The sequence below is a fragment of the Schistocerca americana genome, chromosome 1 (genome assembly GCF_021461395.2).
Source record: "Schistocerca americana isolate TAMUIC-IGC-003095 chromosome 1, iqSchAmer2.1, whole genome shotgun sequence".
Taxonomy (NCBI): Eukaryota; Metazoa; Arthropoda; class Insecta; order Orthoptera; family Acrididae; genus Schistocerca; species Schistocerca americana.
In genome coordinates, this window is record NC_060119.1 from 596869515 (window position 1) to 596888788 (window position 19274).

The window sequence follows — 19274 nt, forward strand, 5'->3', positions numbered from 1 at the left end:
GCCACTCTTTGTTCAGCAGCTTGTTACTTGGTGACTTGTGCAGTTTGTTGTCCTCAAATTTTAAGATGCAACCACATGTACTGGCTGCTAGTGAGAATGTAATGGACATATTGGAGATGGGTGTGCTGTGGTGTGGTGTGGGGTGGGGTGGGGGAGGGGAGGGTGGAAAAGGAGAAGGGGGTAGGAGGTGGGGGAAAAAGGGAAGGAGAGACATGAATAATTAGTTTGGGTAAGATGTGCATGTGAACTGGTAAAATTTTGGGTCACACTCAATATTTTGAGGAACAGAAAGACAGAGCAAGTGAGAAAGTCTTTACTTGACAAGAATATGCAGAAATTATCAGTCAACTGAACAAGGCGATCTATACAACCAGAATGTCACGGTAAGTGATGATTTCAGTATAGAGGTATGTACTTTATCTTGATCATTATATGAAGTTAAAAAAGGTGGAAGAAGACGAAGATCAAAAGCTTCTGCAGTTGCCAGTGCATAAAATGAATGAGTCCAAGTTACTATAATTGAGAAGCAGATATTTGATATGTTAGTATAAGGACTACAGTTTCATGTAGTAGCAGTTGTCCCATGTTTATATAAAAGTGTGACACTAACGAAGTAAGGATTGATTGATAATTAATGTAGCAACATTATCTCTCAGGTTTTCTCGGCATTGATCTCACTAACACACATTTGGATGTGGATACAGGGACGATCCTTGATGAAGAGCTAAACTTCATGCCAACTCCAAAAATGTTGCAAATAGTAGATTACATCAGCTGAGTATGTCACATCTTCTTTCCTGCCAGAAGCAGCAGATGAGGTTTGTCATGAAAACAGTAGAGCACTTACCTAGGTGCTAATACTGACGTTCAACCTCTCCAAGTAAGAACAAGTAACACTGAGAACTCTGTGGGAGGACAAGGAACCCAATTCTGCCAGCCTACAACACTATGGTTCTAATGTCGTTTGTGGACTGCAATAAGATTTTCAATATTTTGAATGACACTGCGCACAGATAGGTAGATGTTGATACTACGAGTCTTAGAATAGCGATGTCACCACAACTGTATGGTCTTCCTAAGGTACATTATGGTTTCCTCTTATCACGAGAATTTCACTTTCTGATTTCTTGGAACTATTTGGAGAAAAGTTTAATGATTATTTCACAGAATTTTTGAGACCTGTTCTGATGTCAACCCATTTCCTGTTCAACATAAAATATTATGAATAAACCGATGGCATGACAATAGTCTGTTATCAGCTGTTGTGGAGAATCTGTATTTGAATAACTTTGCTTCAAAGGCACTAGAATCAGTCAAATTGAAACCAACAAGTTTCTATTGGCACATGGCCATTTGTTTGCCATGTGGCCACGTGGATCAGAAAAACTTGAATGCAAATGTAGCATGTATTATTTGGGTCAGACTATCACAACAGTCGAAGAAAGGGGCAAGCAACATACTGTCTGAAATAACCAAGCAACCTGGTTGCCACAGAGCGCTGCATTGAATATCATCATGAAATGAAATACGACAAGACCAGTATCATGTTCCACACGGCAAATTTCTGGGACAGTGTAATTAATGATTCCAATGAAATAAAGATGTCAGAAAGTCTAATGAAGAGGGACAGAGGTTTCATTTTAAGCAAAGCTTCAGACTAGGTGCTTCATTTATTAACATCACACCAGCCGTTACCATGTAAGAGAATATGCAGTTAACGGAATGCCAATGTAGGCTCTGAAAAACAAGAGTACCAAATGGCATAGTGGTCGCCGAGACTCAAACTCGGTTATAAATAATGGTCCAAGACCAACAATATCCCACAGTCTGATTGGAGTTCGGGCAGTGACTACAAATAACAGCAAAACATGCTGCACAGCTGGGTTGATCATTGAAATACTGTGCATAAAAGTGAAACAACTCAGCAGAACACCTGGAAGCACACAATTAATTCAGCAATAACTGGTTTTGAAGGTGCCCTGCAAGAGCAAAGGGAGGATGGAATGAGAATATGAAGAGGGGGAGGAGGATGTGCACAGAATGCAGAAGCAAAAACGATTCGACAAGATACAAAGTTGACACACTCAGGGACATTAATGCTACAGAAAAATGAGACTAAAGGAAATATTTAGCTTGAGAGCAGTGAGTTAAGTACCATTAAACAAAAAATGTCAATAACACACTGCCATCATATATGGGGGTAAAGTTATAAATTCAAAGTGTTCCATTTTCCTTCAAAACACATGTGACAATTTTAGGTAAATGCTGACATATTATTGAGAGAAAGTACAGAAGAATATTATCTTCTATGTCATTAATATTTTGATGGCTGCTAAGAGATTGAAAGAGAACAGCAGTATTTTGACCAAAGCTTTAGAAACATGTACTACCACTAACAGTTAGAAAAGTCTGAAATGTGATACAAGGAGAGGTAATTTTGGATTCATAATAACAGTGGATAGGATTGTACACAGAAAATGAAATGCTATAAAGATATTTCCGAAGCCAGCATACAAAAAGTCAGGTAAATACTTCCTTTCTCTGGCTTGTGTAGTTTTTATTGCAAAATTGTGAAAACTCAGGTAATTGATGGACCAGCCATGAATAACACAACAAAGAAATATACTGCATGGTTATGGAGTGCAAACTTTCAGAACTTTCTGAAGTAATATATCCAGATTGGAAAAGGGAGATGCACATCAACAGTTTTGCAAGCAGTTTTTTGTTGTCAAAGATTGGGGAGGGCATGGGGGCACATTCAATAGCTCAGAAAGCAGCATTGTCAATGTACGTGCCCTTCCGTGTTTGCAGCGCTATGCTTGCCAGGAAAGAAAGTGAATGTGTATGTACCAATGGCTACATAATGTATTACCAGTTATTTGTTGACACTAGTCTTACAGAAATTTAATCTTAAAGTACATTATTGATGAGCAGATAAGTATTGAAGACATTATCGTGACTACTTGTAGGACTGGATAAGATGGTACCCACTGAAATACACACACAAGAAATGAAAGGTGTAAGAAAGTGTGTGCAAAAAGTGAAAGACAATACTTCTACATGTGTGCTGTAAGCAAGGACTACGATTTATTTCATGTAATGTCTGTGTGTTACTTACATTTACAGACATACTCTGAAAACCACTGGGAAGTGTATAACAGAGGGTGCTTAGCATGGTAGCACATAGTAGGGTTACTACTAATTCCAATCGCATATGGATTGATGGACAAAAGGCTTCTTAAATGCCTCTGTGAGTGCTGAAATTAGTCTAGTTTTTCTCTTCACGGTCCATACAAGAGTGGAAGTAGTGGGCCGAATACTACCCCTAGATTCTCCCTTAATAGTGGCTCTTGAAATTTGGTACACAGGCTTCAGAGAACAATTTGTCTCTGTCTTCAACAATCTGCCAATTTATGTAAAATAAGGGAAAGGCAATTACTCACCTATAGTGGACCAAATGCTTGGTGCACAGAAACATGTAACAGGAAAGAATACTCAAACTAGCTTTCAAGCTCTTGCTCTTTCCACTGTAAAGTACACACACTCATACATACGGCCACACAGACGTCCTAAATGTAGTTCCACAAAATTTCGGGAGAACTTGCCACAATATTTTGGTGCAGTCTTCTGGCCATCTTCAGGTGATACTGGCGAAAACTCATGGAGCTCTGGTATTCTAGGCCCTGCTGGCACATGTGTGGTGGATTCACTTGGTGTTGCATATGCACTTCTTGAGCGCGTTCGATTCTGCTGTGTCGCACAGCCTCCATGGTGAAAACTCACCAGATCAATGTCAATTCGATTGTCTTTCCACGGTTCCATCACAGAACTACACTGGCAAGAGAGGACGAAGTTTTTCAATGACTGGATTCCATGTCGAATTCAACTGAAAACTGCCATCAGAGTTAATAAGAGACTCACTGTCAGACAGTGGTATTTCCACGGATTCATTAATAACAGAGCTCCAAAAGTTAGACGTGTGGGCCACAATTTGTCTCACTGTAATTCATTACATGACCTGTGGAAATACAATGTTTGCCGATGGCAGACTTACAAGGCTGAAGGAGGCTAGTATAACGCCGATGTTCTACAATGCGATCCTGCACAGTACACGTCGTTTCCCCTATATAATATTTGCCACATTTGCACGGAATCCTGTAAACACCTGCCTTGTGCAGCTCTAGATCGACTTGGACAGATCTCAACAGCAACAAAATTTTTGCAGGAGGGTGAAAGATTGCTTCTAATTTATATATATATTTTTTAAATTCTGCCTATTTGCGCTGAAATACTACCAATATATGGTAAGTAGGCAGTCGTTTTAAAGGCCTCTTCCTCTTATTTGCTCTGTCGCTTATAGGTCTGAAGCACTCTCTCCACTTGCTGGGACGAATACCTATTCTACAGAAACACAGTTTGCAGGCACTGCAGTTCCGTTTGCAAACTATCGGCATCAGAGATAATGTGAGCTCAGTGAATCAAGATCTTCAGAACACCCATTGTTTGTGCTGGATGGCAACAACTAGCAGCTTGCAAGTAAAGGTCTATATGAGTGGGCTTTCTATATACTGAATGACCAAGTGTGACATTGCTCTTACATTGCACTAAGATGTCTAAAAACAACAAGCAACCCTCCTTCTCCAACACCATAGTAAATTTCATGTTTTCGTGTATGGAGTTGAGATGTTGTAGGAACTCTTGGAGACAATCCAAACCATGAGGCCAAACTATACAAGTATCGTCAACATATTGCCAAAATACAGTTGGTTTAAGGGGACCACACCGTGGGTCAGGTCCTAAAAATTCATCAGTTTTCATCATATTTTAATAGATTAAGGATTTATTTAAGTACTCTGAAAAGGATTTTGCTGAAAAAAATTTTGTCACGCATTTAAAGAGCATTTTCCTGCCATGTGTGTTTATGTGCCACACCCACTTTTCTGCATATATTTTAGATCTTTATATCCCCTACATTGCATGTTAGGGATTTTTTTTTTTCCCCCCCTCCCGAGTGTGTTGGCTATCCTTGGAATGCAATGGTTGGTATTCTTTTGTTTCTGCTGTTTAAAAACAACACGCTTTAAAACACACGGTTAGTTTTGTTCAAGTGTGATTGCAAGTAGTTTTTATACTTACGTTTGCAGTGTTCGTTTATGTGTGTTTTATTGTGTTTATTGAAGATGATGAAACGTAAAGGCATTTTGAAGACAATTTAGAGGAAACAAGTTTAGAAAGCTTTCTGTACAAGAGGTTATGTCACCTGGCAACGATGTTTCTAATTGTAATTCTTCAACAAGTGCATCATCAAATAAGCTCTCACCATTTCAAGAGAGTTACAAAGAATATACTGTAGGTGACAAGGGGTGCAGTAACATTATTATAAATTTGAGAATATTATCAGATGTAATTTCTAAATTTGTACCATGTAGACTGTCTGGTGAGTCACAGAGAGTGAAAATTTGTGAGAGTGCCAGTGCGAGAAAAGGCCCAGCAATTGCTTTGGATCTAATTTCCACTAAATGCTAGGCTGTGATTTCATTTATGAGTTCTTCAAAACCAGATGCAAGTGGCCCTTATGAAATCAATACTAGATTAGTTTATGCCTTACGATCCACTGGCAAGGGCATGGCTGCAAGGAGAACATTTTGTTCAGTGAGGAACTTACATCAACCACCAAATAAATTTGAAAAACTGACTGCAATGTTAGAGAAAGCTGTATGTGAGGTCAGTGAGGAAAGCTTGAAACTGGCTGCTAGGGAAGCAGTGGAAGAAAATAATGGATGTTCGGATATTGCTGTTTCACTTGATGGAAGTTGGCAGAAAAGAGGACATACTTCTCTGAATCAAGTAGTGACTGCCATGAGTGTAGACACTGGTAAAGTGTTAGATGTGGAGATAATGTCTGAATATTGCAAATGTTGTAAAGTCAATGAACTTAATGAACACAGCCATGTGGCTAATTTTAGAGGAACAAGTGGTGGTATGGAAGTTCGTGGAGTACAACAAATATTTCATCGCTCTGTAGAAACAAGAGGCATACGGTACACCGAATATTTGGATGATGGTGACAGTAAGGCATACAACAATGTGGTGAACTCTAAGCCATATGGAGATGCCATTATTAGCAAAATAGAATGTGTAGGCCATGTTCAAAAATGTTTTGGAACAAGGCTGAGAAAACTAACTGTTGATATAAGAGGAAAAATATTAGAAGATGGAAAATTATTGACCGGACAGGGTCGGTTAACTAAAACTGAAATACAAAACTTGCAGATATACTGTGGGAAGGCAATTAGGAGAAACAAAGAAAATCTGGAGGCAATGAAGAGAGATGTTTGGGCCATATTCTTCCATAAGTCCTCTGCTGATAAGCCAGGAGAAAATTCGTGGCTGGCCGGAGTGGCCATGCGGTTCTAGGTGCTACAGTCTGGAGCCGAGCGACCGCTACGGTCGCAGGTTCAAATCCTGCCTCAGGCATGGATGTGTGTAATGTCCTTAGGTTAGTTAGGTTTAATTAGTTCTAAGTTCTAGGCGACTGAAGACCTCAGAAGTTAAGTCGCATAGTGCTCAGAGCCATTTGAACCAAAATTCGTGATGCAAATACAATAGGGCTCAGTCAACTGGAGAATCTTATTCTCACCAGCATTATCTTCCTGCTGCTGTTATTACAGCAATTAAACCTATTTTCAGAGACTTGGCTCATCCTGACCTCCTAAGGAAATGTCTGCATGGGCAGACACAGAACCCAAATGAATGTCTCAACAGCATAATTTGGAACCACCTGTCTAAAAGTGTATTTGTAGGCATGCATACAATGAAAGTAGGAAATCATGATGCTGTTATTATATTCAATTGTGGTAATATTGGAAAGTGTTGGGTACTGAAAAAGCTGGGAATTAATCCTGGTGAAAATATGATAACTGGGCTGCAACACTGCGATAAAATGAGGATAGCCGATGCAGACAGGTCTGCATCTAATATGGCCAAGAAAGCAAGACAAACATCCAGGAAGGTGAAAAAGAAGCTGCAAGACCTGCTGGAAGCCAAAGAAGGGCCATCATATGCAGCAGGACAGTTTTAATTAACTGTAAGCAACAAATTTCAAAAGTTTTTTCTTTAAAGTCAATTTCCCGCAAACTAAAATTTTCGGTACATTGCCCCATTATATCAGAAACTATCATAGATAAATGAATGAAATATTCAGAGACTCTGCATAACATAAAACGCCACCTCTGGTACTACATTCATTAATATTCCCCCATTAGGAAGGTCACAAAAAATATTTTCTGTAGAAAAAACTTAATATTTTTTGTTAATAAATTTAAAAAAGTATTTCTTAAAAACTATAAAATGGATAAAGTAGATTTTAGTACAGTTGACTCTATTAGCATCATGTAACACACAGTAAAAATATTAAGGTCCTGCATCAAATAGTTTTTTTCAGAAATGGGTCAAATACCTGCCTAAATTAACATGGGTTAGATAGGCAGGGTGTGGTTCCCTTAAAAGCGGCTGAAGTGAGTGCTCGCTCCTCAAAATCTTCGATAAAAAGAGTGGCCGCATCCTAAATGTACACTTCTGCAGTTGTGGAGGGAGGCAGTGTTGTGGAAAATCAATGTGTGTGTGTGTGTGTGTGTGTGTGTGTGTGTGTGTGTGTGTGTGTGTACACTTTTGCTAGAGAAACAGCACCATTATTGTTATAATTGGCCAGTTTAGGTTTTTCAACATTTTACTAGCACACTGGGTAAATATCCACATAGTGTAAGCTACAGCAACCAGCTGGAAAGCACAGATGTGTTGATAATGTGTGATAGCAACAACTTACATTATTAACCAAATAAATTCAATTAGAAATGGGGACAGTCAATAAGGCAACATGGTTCCTCAGAAGGAGACCACACACTGACTTCAGAGGGAATGAAGATCACACTTACTTGTGCGAGTTGCAATGTACACAGTACAGAATGGATGGAGAACTGACACTGTGAAACATCTATGGACTTAGGGCAATCCAAAATTAACAATAAATTGTTACATAGATCTTGTGATGTGAATGCTAACTCAATGCCTGAGTGAGAACAGCAATGTGCTGTGTAATGAGCATTTTCAGTTAATATTTTTGTATTGTTTCTCTGAACAATCGAGCAATGGAAAAATAAAGCCAAACTATGGAAAATACGGGATAGAATCTGATAATATTATGAAACAGATAGTTGCTACTCACCATATAGTGGAGATGCACAGATAGGCACAACAATAACACCGACACAAAATAAGCTTTCAGCCAACAAGCCGTTTGTCAGAAACAGACGACACACGCACGCGTGCACACACACAAGCACAGTTTATGGCCACTGAAGCCAAACTACGAGCAACAGCAGCGCATGATGGGTGAGCAACTGGGAGGGGGTCAGGAGGTGGCTGCAGGGGGGAGAGGGAGGGACAGCAGGGTAGGGGTGGGAGATGGTGAAGTGCTGCTGGAGAACGTGCAGGGATGAGGTGGAGCTAGGGCAGCTAGGTGGAGTTGGGAGGTTAGATTGAGGACAGGGGAGAAAGGAGGGGTTACAGAAAAGGAGAGAAGTAAAAAGACTGGGTGCATTGGTGGAATAAGATGCTGTGTAGTGCTGGAATGGGAACAGGCTAGATGAGTGACGACAATGACTAATAAAAGTTGAGGCCAGGAGGGTTACAGTAAAGTACGGTATCTTGCAGGGAGAGTTCCCACCTGTGCAATTCAGGAAAGCTGGTGTTGGTGGGAAGGATCCATGTGCCACAGGCTGTGAAGCAGTCATTGAAATGAAGAATGTCGTGTTGGGTGGCGTGCTCAGCAACATGGTGGTCCATGTGGCCATTCATGTGGATAGACAGCTTGTAGGTTGTCATGCCCTCATAGAATGCAGCACAGTTGTTGCAGCTTAGCTCATAGATCACATGACTTGTTTCACAGGTATGATTCAGATCGGACTGGAGCAGCTGGTGGTGGGATGATGTATGGGATAGGTTTTGCATTTAAGTCTATTACAGGGATATGAACCATGAGGTAAGGGGTTGAAAGCAGAAATTGTGTAGGTTCAGTGGACAGCGGAATATCACTGTGGGAGATGTGGGAGGGATAGTGGGCTAGACACTTCTCATATTGGGGCACACCAAGAGATAGTCAAAACCTTGTGGAGAATGTAATTCAGTTGCTCCAGTCCTGGGTGGTATTGAGTTATGTGGCAAATGCTGCTGCGTTGCTGGACAGTGAGACTTTGGGTGGTGGTGGTGGTTGGTGACTGGAAAGATAAGGCATGATAGATTTGTTTCGTACAATGTTGAGAGGATAATTATGGTCTGTAAAGGCCTCAGCAAGACCCTCAGCATATTTTGAGAGGGACTGCTTGTCACCGCAGATGCGACAGTCATTGGTGGCTAGGTTATATGGAAGGGACCTCATGGTATGGAACGGGCAGCAGCTGTCGAAGTGAAAGTATTGCTGATGGTTAGTAGGTTTGATATGGAAAGAGGTACTGATGTAGCCATCTTTGATGTGGAGGTCTAGGAAGGTGGTTTGTTGGGTTGAGTAGGACTGATGTCACACAATCTTGTATCTCATCATACGAACACCCCCCCCCCCCTTCTCCGTTCTGTCCTGCCTGCCAGTTCACACCTACAAATTTCACCTAATCCAGTCACATCTACCATCCCCCTTCTTCACACCTATCCACCCTCAGGCCTGCAAACCAGAGAAAAATATTTTTCTATTTACATCTTTTCTTTGATCTCATTGAGACTTAATGCCAATTTTAGTGGTTTTACGCCTTTGTACTCCCTGTGATTTCATCTTGTTTCCCCTCATTTCAACCATTTCAAACTTTTCATGATTTTGCTCATATATTTTGATGTATTTTTGCGAATTTTTTCGGATGTAATTTATGTTATTTACGTATTTTTTCTGCGTTTTTTCCGCTAAAATGGATCCTTGCTCCTTCCATCTGCATCAATACAGGAAGGTTTCCTTATCCCAAGCCAGAATCCAGTCTCTCTTACTTTTTCTGCATTGTTGCTTGGCTCAAGGAATTCCCTCCCAACTCCTCAAATGGTCTTACCATCAAATTAACTGTCTCCGGGTGCCACCCTTCCTTCCACAATGGCCTCCATCTGTTCAGATTCTGCCAATCCTTAGCCCTTGCCAACACAGTCCTGCAAAACCATATCAATCAAGTCCAAACCCCCATCCAAGATTCTCCTGCTATGCAATCCCAAATCCCTGGACCCATAACATACATTGGAACACTTTCCCTCCATGAACTAGAGCAACACGCACAACGCCAACTCAATAAACTCTTCACCCTGCTTACTTCCTATTCCTGCCTTGGAGTACCATTGTCCAACACCTCTATGACAAACTCCAATCCTCCCGCCACATACCCTCGCAGCTGCCAAGCCCCGTCTCGCAAACCTACTACATTTACCCCACCCCACAAAACTCCCATCACCACACAGCATCCAGAAACTAAACAGACCTCGCTGGGTAACAGTACCTTGACAAAGCACTGTCCGTGCAGGTGGAGAGGCTTGCATATCCGCGTGTAACTGAGGGTTATGCCGAAGGTAGAGGACCTACTGCTGAAAGGCCTCAGCCAATGGATCAAACTACTAGAGTCCCACAATGTCCCATCTTCCCTATCCACTCCTAGTCCTACCCAACTCCCTGACCCAACCCAAAGTGTGATGCGATCCATGCCGAGGGGTGCGTCGCACGTGGGCAGATGTGTTGCAAACGGAGCCTCAGGGATACCAGGCAACCTCCCTGAGTAAGTAGCCTTATACAGCGTGGGGTATTCGTGGTGTGGACCTCGTAGACTCCCAAATCTCGTGGGACCAATATGGACTAAAGAAAACATAGAAAAACAAAATGATGGGCAAATTGAGACCTCAGATATCCAGACATTGGGGTCAGTACCGATGGAAGGCATTTCCACTACTGAATCAGGGTCTAGACCTGAGTCAGAAGTGGGACCTGTAACAGAGAAGCTAGACCAGATTAAGATCAAAGGCTTGTCTGGAGACCAGAGGAGGAAACTACTCAGGGAACAGAGGAAAAAGGAAGGGAAAGAATGGCATCCTAAAGACAAGTGGAGGGAAGTAAAGGGACTTGAACCTAAGACCCCCAAGAAGAAACTGTCTCAGGTTGAACGGGATACACAGACCCCCACAACATCAAAGACAGGTAGCAAGCGGATAAGGGAGGAATCAAAGACTCCCTCCTCCCTGGATAAGCGAGTCCAGAAAAAACTGAGGCAAGAAATAGGGAAACAGACCTATAGCACTGCAGTCTCTATTTCTAGGATGGCAGTTAACCAGGAAGGCTGATCCTGAATAGGGGCAATGAACCTACATTCAGGTATAGCAGAAGGGAAGAAGTAATTGACATAACCTTTAGTTCCATGATGACAGGCAGCTATGTCAAACAATGGCATGTGGTGTTTGAGCCATCCTCATCAGACCACATGTACATTAAATTCAAGGTTGAAATGGGAATCAGACAGACCATGACCTATAGGAATCCCAGGAAAACATACTGGGAGCCATATAGGAGGGACCTCGATTTAGGCTTATCAGAAATTAAAACCTCGATAATGAATCCAGTAGAATTTGAAGAAATAGCAGAGGCTTTTACCTCTTCCATAGTGACCTCATATCAATACAACTGCACAATCACCAAGAAGTGCACAAATAGGAGTGTGCCTTGGTGGAGTAACAACTTGGAAATGCCAAGAAAACAGGTACGGAGACTGTTTAATATTGCGAGACCTAAAGGACAATGGGCAAAATATCGTGAGGTCCTTGTCAACTACAACCTTGCAATCAGACAAGCAAAAGAGGGTTCCTGGAAGGCACTCTGTGAAGAAGTGATGAGCACAGCTGCTCAAGCCAGACTTCATAGAATCCTCATTAGAGTACCAACCAATCCAGGAGGTATGTTGAGGAAGAAGGATGGGGAATATACAAAGATAGCACATGATACACTGGAACTGCTCCTCAAAATTCGCTTTCCTCAACATGCTCTGCCGGACAACACAGACCAGAATGTGATCCCAGAGAGACAATGGTTCTCAGGCACCTGAAGAGAGGAATGGGAATGCGCCAAGGAGTGTGTGAACTTTAATAAAATCCAATGGGCAGTGGGAACATTCCAACTGTTCAAGTCACCTGACCCAGATGAAATTTTTCCAGCTCTCCTGCAACAGGCCGGAGAGAATCTCGTAAGAGTCCTATGCAGGTTACTCAGGGTTAGCCTAGCAGTAGGAATCATTCCCAATGCTTGGAGGGCAGTGAAGGTTGCTTTCATTCAAAAGCCAGGGAGAATTGATCATACCAAGGCTAAGGATATGAAACCCATCAGTCTGCTCTCCATTTTCAAAGCAATGGAAAAACAGGTTAATGCATATTTTGGGGAGAGGAAGCTAAGAAGGGCCCCTCCACATTCAAACCAACATGCATATCAACCAGGTAAATCATCTGAGACAGCTCTCCACCAACTCGTCGGGAAGGTGGAGAAAGCACTTCACTACCAAGAAATGTTGTTGTTGTTGTTGTTGTTGTTGTTGTTGTCGTGGTCTTCAGTCCTGAGACTGGTTTGATGCAGCTCTCCATGCTACTCTATCCTGTGCAAGCTTCTTCATTTTCCAGTACCTACCGCAACCTACATCCTTCTGAATCTGCTTAGTGTATTCATCTCTTGGTCTCCCTCTACGATTTTTACTCTCCTCTCTGAAATCTTCCTGGATATCGAGGGGGCCTTCAGTAACACGACCTTCGATTCCATGGTAAGGGCAGCAGAGGTGCATGACCTGGGGACCACTATATGCAGGTGGACCAGGGCCATGCTTAGTGGAAGGAAGGTAGAGCTACCATGACGAATGAAAAGATGGTAATTAACACCACTAGAGGCTGCCCACAAGGAGTTTTGTCCCCTCTATTGTGGAATCTGATGGTGAATGAGCTCATTGAGGAATTAAATTCCAGACAATTCTTCTGCCAAGGATATGCATATGACCTTGTCATAGTAATACTTGGCAAATTTACTGACAGTTAGAAATATGGCACAAGGAGGTTTGGACATTGTGCAAAATTTGTGCATTAAACAGGATCTGAGGGTTAATCCTAAGAAGAGAGATATTCAACACTCAAGTTGGAATCTAAAGCTCTTCGATGAAATTCTACCTGTGAAGGGGATAGTGAAATATCTAGGGGTAACCTTAGATCAGAAGCTAGCGTGGACCCCTCACATTAAGAGTTTCTGCTCCAAAGGAAAAAGTACTTTAGTGAGTATTAGAAGTGCTTATGGCAAAAACTGGGGCCTAAGCCCCAGAGGTATGCACTGGACATACACCACAGTGGTCAGGCCTAGGATTTCCTACGGGGCCGTAGTGTGGTGGAAGAAGGTAGAACAGCGGGTTGCAGCTAAGGAGTTTGCTAAGGTGCAGAGATTGGCCTCCTCAGCCATAACAGGCGGAATTAGCAGCACACCAACTGCTGGAATGGAAGCCAGGCTGGGCATGCTCCACTACGCCTTTGGGTCAAGGTGGAGGCAGCAGCTTGGGCACACAGACTTAAAACTGGGTTTCATTCGGATATCCAGAATCACACACTAAGATAGTGAGCGAGGTAAATATAGGAATGGCTGGGGAAACACCTGACGACTACATAATAGCTCCAAACTGCTTCGACAAGCCTTACAATATAAGAATTGGAAGCAGGGAGCAGTGGGAAAAAACAGTTCGACACCGTACGGGGGACATCATTTGGTTCACTGATGGGTCAAAAATAGACCAAGGCATTGGAGAAGGGGTGTACGGTGTTCAGCCAAGACTGGAGGGCATCATCTCTCTAGGAAAACTGGCCTCCGTATTCCAAGCCGAAATTACTGCAATCAAGGCATGTGTGGAGGAGAATATGCATAGGTGCTACAAGGATCATAGCATCTACATCTATTCAGACAGCCAGGCAGCCCTGAAATCATTAGCAGCTCCTGCAACAAGATCTAAGATTGTTGTAGAATGCCACATGGCTCTGGTGGACCTAGAGGGAAGCAATAGGGTAAACCTAGTGTGGATCCCTGGCCAATCAGGGATCTGTAGCAAAGAACAAGCCGACAGATTGGCTAGGATGGGGTCAACAACTCCAATTATTGGACTGGAGCCTGTCCTGACAATCACCAAGGCTGTGATCAAACTAGAACTACAGAACTGGCTTACCAAACAGCAAATAGGATATTGGAATAAGGTCCATAAACAAAAACATGGTAAGGTAAAGATGCCCAAGCCATGTTTTAAAAGAAGCTCTGTAATCCTGGGATTGAACAGGAAAGAGACCAAACTCATGATTGGACTGACGAACGGCCATGCAAATTTAAAAAAAAAAAACAAAAAAAACACCTACACACAATGGGTATAACGGAAGAGGACCCTAAGTGTAGGATCTGTGATGAGGGTGAAGAAACTGCATCACACCCAAGCTTCGAATGCACGGCATTGGAGAGTAAAAGATACAGAATCTTCAGGACAATTAGACCTGAAGAAATTGTGTCTAACAGAAAATGGTAGAGGGACTCTATGCATTATTTAAGGGCACTGGTTGGCTTTACTAGATATACAGGGAGTGATACCACACAATAAACTTAAGTTTCGGTGTGGGCAGTAGTGGGTTAGACCTATGCTGTTTTAGCTCCCCTGTTAAAACCAAATCAAATCAACTAAACGGACCTGGAACACAGTCATGAACCTTTCCTCCAAAAGCCATAGCCTCACAGAAAAATCAGTCCTTTCCAATGGCCTCACCTTTTGTCCTACTCCCAAATTCAGTGATGCAGGTCTTCTCTCCTTCTGCCGGCCTCTGCAGTGGAAACACTTTTTAGCCACCAACCCTACCAAAGAGACTCAAGTACAGATCCATTTTGAACCCTGCCTGACTCAGTTCACTCTTCCATTCAACTGTAACCACCCCCACTGACCCCAAATCACCCCGTTAACTTTCCAGAATTTCATAACCATGATCCTAGCCTCACAATCATTCCCCAGATCCACCAACACGCAAACTAACATTACATCTGCAGTACCCAACCACCCAGGATGCTCTATTGTGGCTGGTACTGTATCCCCACTGAGATAATATCTGCCCTCGTACACAAACACCTTCAGTCTATTACTCGGAATCTACCTTCCTGCATAAAAGATACCGATCATTTCCTCCGTCGACTCTCCAAATTTTTGTTCCTTTAACAGATGGTGCCCTACTCATCACTATTGATGTCACCTCCCTTTACACTAACATCCCTAATGCCCATGCCCTTATCGCTACTGAACACTCCCTTTTCCAATGCCTGATGGATTCCAAAACAACAACCTCCTTCCTAGTCGCCATGACCTACTATATCCTCACCCGCAATTACTTCTCCTTTGAAGGCACCTATAAACAAATACAGGGTACGGCTATGGGCACCTGCATGACACCATCCTATGCCAGTCTATTAATGGGTCATCTAGAAGAATCCTTCCTAAATACCCAGAATCCTAAACCCCTCACCTGGTTCACATTCATCGAGGACATCTTTGTGATATGGATCGACGGTGTGGACACCCTATCCATGTTCCTCCAGAACCTCAACACCTTCTCCCCCATTCGCTTCATCTGGTCCTACTCCAACCATTATGCTACCTCCCTAGATGTTGACCTCCACCTCAAAGATGCCAATATCAGTACCTCTGTCCATATCCAATCTCAGGGTGTATACGTGGACAAGGAAAAAAAATTCCCGGATTTTTCCCTGATCTCCCAGTTAAAAATATACTTTCTCCCGGGTGAAAATACACTTTTTTCATGTTAAGTGACTGTATATTTTCCCTCAGAACTGTAAAAATTGTCAGTCATTTAAATGGTTATGGTTTTATACAGCGGCTTATAATTTCCCGGAACTTTAGAAAACGAAACACAGGGGGGGAAAAAAAAAACATGTTTTGGAATGTTCTTTGATGTGCAGGAACATGTATGCTGCGAAAGTATTACGAAAGTATAAATTCGCGTTCCACCGAACACCGCATGTTACTTTCCGAAGCACTGAAATCAAGATTGCGATGCGCGTTTGTGAGCCAGTCATAGCTCATGTCACGTGATCTCGCCAGCCGATGCCAGCGGATATTCAGAGCATAGGACAGTTGATTTAGTCAGCCAATAGCAACATCACTGTTAAGTAGCACAAACACACGATCAGGAAAAGTTTATCGTTTAAATTAATATACATAGTGTTGCTACAAGAAAACAAAGCTTTCATATGTAATATTTCTCTCTAAGATTAATAAGCTACAAGAGAAGCTAAGCTTTCACATAAAATGTTGATCTTTTTTGCGCCTTTTACACTTTAAGATACATCACACAAAAGTGCCAGTAAAATGTTTAATACTGCCATAAATCTCTGATCTTCTGGGCTCAAAATTCTTCTGAATGGCTTGTCATCAAAGAGTTGACTTTTAAATGAGAGTCAAATGCTCTGTGATTTAAGAACTTCATCGTACATTCTCACACATAGTTCATCTTGCGTAAAAGGAAATTTACTTAAAAAATAACGCTTTTCAAACCACAATCTGCAATATTTTCTTGCGATCTGTTAGAAATAGGTTTGTTCCAGCAGTTGCCAGAGAGCGAGATAAGAGGTGTCACCGCACTTGCACAGCTACGATGACGTAGGAAGCCCGTATGTTCCTGTGTGTAAAACATTAAAAGATCTAAAATTACGTCATAAAAGAAACAAGACATCAGAGTATACTCCAAGAGCATCGGAATTTCGTTAACCATACTGAAATGAATAATTTGCCTTAAAGTGCACATTCCTATATCCAGATTCCAAAAGAAGTAGACCTTGATCTGATATCAAGCTTTTCAGTGTAGTTTTTGGGATGTAAATTTTCTTGGCATACCAGTACTGTATTATCTCAGGTTTGGTTCTTTATTATGGCATAATGCGATACATGCTAGAAGATGAAAACGTGCACTTGAAAAGGAACGAACAGTTGAAACTAGCCAATAGTGTGCAATTAAACACTTTGTTTCAAATAAATTGTTTGCCTCAGTGGAGATGATAAATAAAAGTCGAATTTCTTTAGCAAAGCGACAAAAATAACTTCATTGTTCTGCAAGGTGATTAATGCTTGACTGTCAGAAGGGTGGAAATAAAATAAAATCTGAAACTAATAACGTATTTTAGCCCTCCGTAATTTTGTGAATGTATGTATTCACTTGATAGCTCCCAGGCACAGAAATCACTACCCCCTCCCCCCCCCCCCCCCCCCCAAGTCAGATTGCTCTGCGCAACAGCCCTGGATCTACAATATAGGACTTTCTAAAAAAAACTTTTCAAAAATATGTTCATTTTGCAGCGCACATCTTTCTGAAGAGTCTGATGCATAAAAGACATAACTTCGAGGAAATGTAAGAAGTGTTATTTGGTCTTAAGTGTGCCAAAGTGCAGTGCCACGCCTCTTGACACAGCATTCTTCTACGCACGTCACTGTATTTAGCAATGTAGAACTCAAATGTGTACATTATGCAGTGGATGCCATAAAACTATACTCAGGATAGCGGAAATTAAAACGTCCTGTGGTGCCTCTCCTGCTTCTAGTCGGCCGGTTTGACATCCCGCCCCTCTTCTTTTTTCTTTTTTTTTTTTTTTTAAATGTTGCTGCAGGTTTACATGGCGTGCTTTCCTTTCTGCGAAAGAATCTATTACCCCATCAAAATTCGTCAAACATTTTGCTACATGAAAAATCGAAATATTGTTGTCTGATACTGAAAAACCGGTTAAACAAATAGTACCCAAGACTGGTGTGGTTTCTCAATCTGATTACGCCTATTTTGTCTCTGTCTACTGGATAAAAGAAAATAGGCCTTTCTAATATTGCAGCAATTGTAACACAAGCCAAATAAGTGAGACTATTTGCGTAATAATGGTCACTTTCATAATACGACAGAATATAATTCGTGAAGTACCAATATGAAGTGCCTATTTAGCCTACTACAAGCAAAAAGGTTTATGTTAGGAAATAGTTTCACATTTCATTCATATGCTCCAGTTTCTCAAGCATGAGATCAAAAAGTAGTAGTACGAAATTTTTGTATAAATTTGGAATCGTCATATTCTTCCATAATTTGTATGGTGTCCCCGTTTCTTCTCCTTCCTCATTCTAAGAAACAATCTTCTCATCACTAATTCTGTAACTATTCCTACCACTGACAAAACTCATTCTCCGGTTAACTCTACTAACCCTGACAGAATTACCGATTTAGTTATCCAGTGCAATTATTCTCCGGTTAGGCATTATTACATGTTCGTACTATGCGTTTTCCATGCTACTCCCAGAATAGAACTAAGGCGGCTGCTACCGGGGTCTGTACAACTGGCCGTTACTAGTGTAGTGGTCTGGCCAAAAATTTTCTATAAGAATTTCATTTTCTTGGATGCACATAATCTTTCGTACCTGTTATTACTGTTAGGAGTTTATTTCCACTCTGGTAGTCTGAATCCTGGATTTCGCTGGTAATTATTACAACGCTCATCATTCGCAAACCCAGTCAATCACATAAACAAACAGCGATTGACATTCACCCGTTCGGCTTTATTCCGGTTGGCTCATATAACCCTGTCCCCTTCTGTCTGCAAGAAAGTTTATTACTAGATGGATTCCCTGGCAGAGACTTCACGTACACTATGCACGCATTCAAATATCAACTTCTAATTCATTCAGAAATCAACTTGGAATGTGTTCAAAAACCAATAGGGATGCGTTTCGAAATCATCTAAACTATTGATAGACCAACATGCGCTAGATGCTAGGCGCTTTGCGAAACAAGGTTTTTCTCCTCAAGAATATGAAATTGCCGCCCCCCTCCCCCCCCCCTCTCCGCAATTGCCACCCGGTTCAGATACTCCAGTTTGCTGCTTACACAGCCGCTAACAGCAGCATTTCTGTAGCCAGAAGCAGGAGAAGGTACTACTCATACGCGACTTAATTGCTCAATCGCATGAGCTCGTAACTGCTTAAATGAATCTAATGTAAACAATTGTGACGTCACGCTCATCGGTGGTAATTTGTTATTAAGGAGCATTCCATAGTCTTCCTAAAGCCATTTTGCTGTTGGCAGGCGCTTTTATGAGCTCTGTGTATATTTATGTGGCGCACTTCCTTTTCCATTTAAGTTTTATTCTCTCGTTCATGTTGCTGCAGTATTATTCTGCA

At 41.7% G+C, this 19274-nt stretch overlaps 1 protein-coding gene across 1 annotated transcript in view; it reads right to left on the reverse strand.

Annotated features, from left to right (window-relative positions):
- Nucleotides 1-19274, reverse strand: part of LOC124606971 (cullin-4A) — a 109492-nt gene that overhangs the window by 41789 nt on the left and 48429 nt on the right. The gene's annotated exons all lie outside the window — the stretch shown is intronic.